This window comes from Cebus imitator, unplaced genomic scaffold (genome assembly GCF_001604975.1).
Source record: "Cebus imitator isolate Cc_AM_T3 unplaced genomic scaffold, Cebus_imitator-1.0 Scaffold129, whole genome shotgun sequence".
Taxonomy (NCBI): Eukaryota; Metazoa; Chordata; class Mammalia; order Primates; family Cebidae; genus Cebus; species Cebus imitator.
In genome coordinates this window covers 2,501,592-2,501,941 of record NW_016107444.1, presented here as the reverse complement: position 1 = coordinate 2,501,941, position 350 = coordinate 2,501,592, and positions in this window count along the sequence as shown.

Here is a 350-nt window from a genome sequence, read left to right as displayed (position 1 = left end):
AGAGACGGGGTTTCACCATGTTGACCAGGATGGTCTCGATCTCTTGACCTCGTGATCCACCCGCCTCGGCCTCCCAAAGTGCTGGGATTACAGGCGTGAGCCACCGCGCCCGGCCTGAGGTAGGTTTATTCTTATCCCCATTTTGTAAGTGAGAGAACAGGCCTAGATAGGCTAGTAATTTGTCCAAGGTCACACACCTGAGTATATAGCTCAAACCATCCTCACAGGGTTATCAAGAATTCCGAGGTCGGCCATGGTGGCTCACACCTGTAATCCCAGCACTTTGGGAGGCTGAGGCAGGAGAATTGCTCAAGCCCAGGAGTTCAGGCCAGCCTGGGCAACACGGAGAA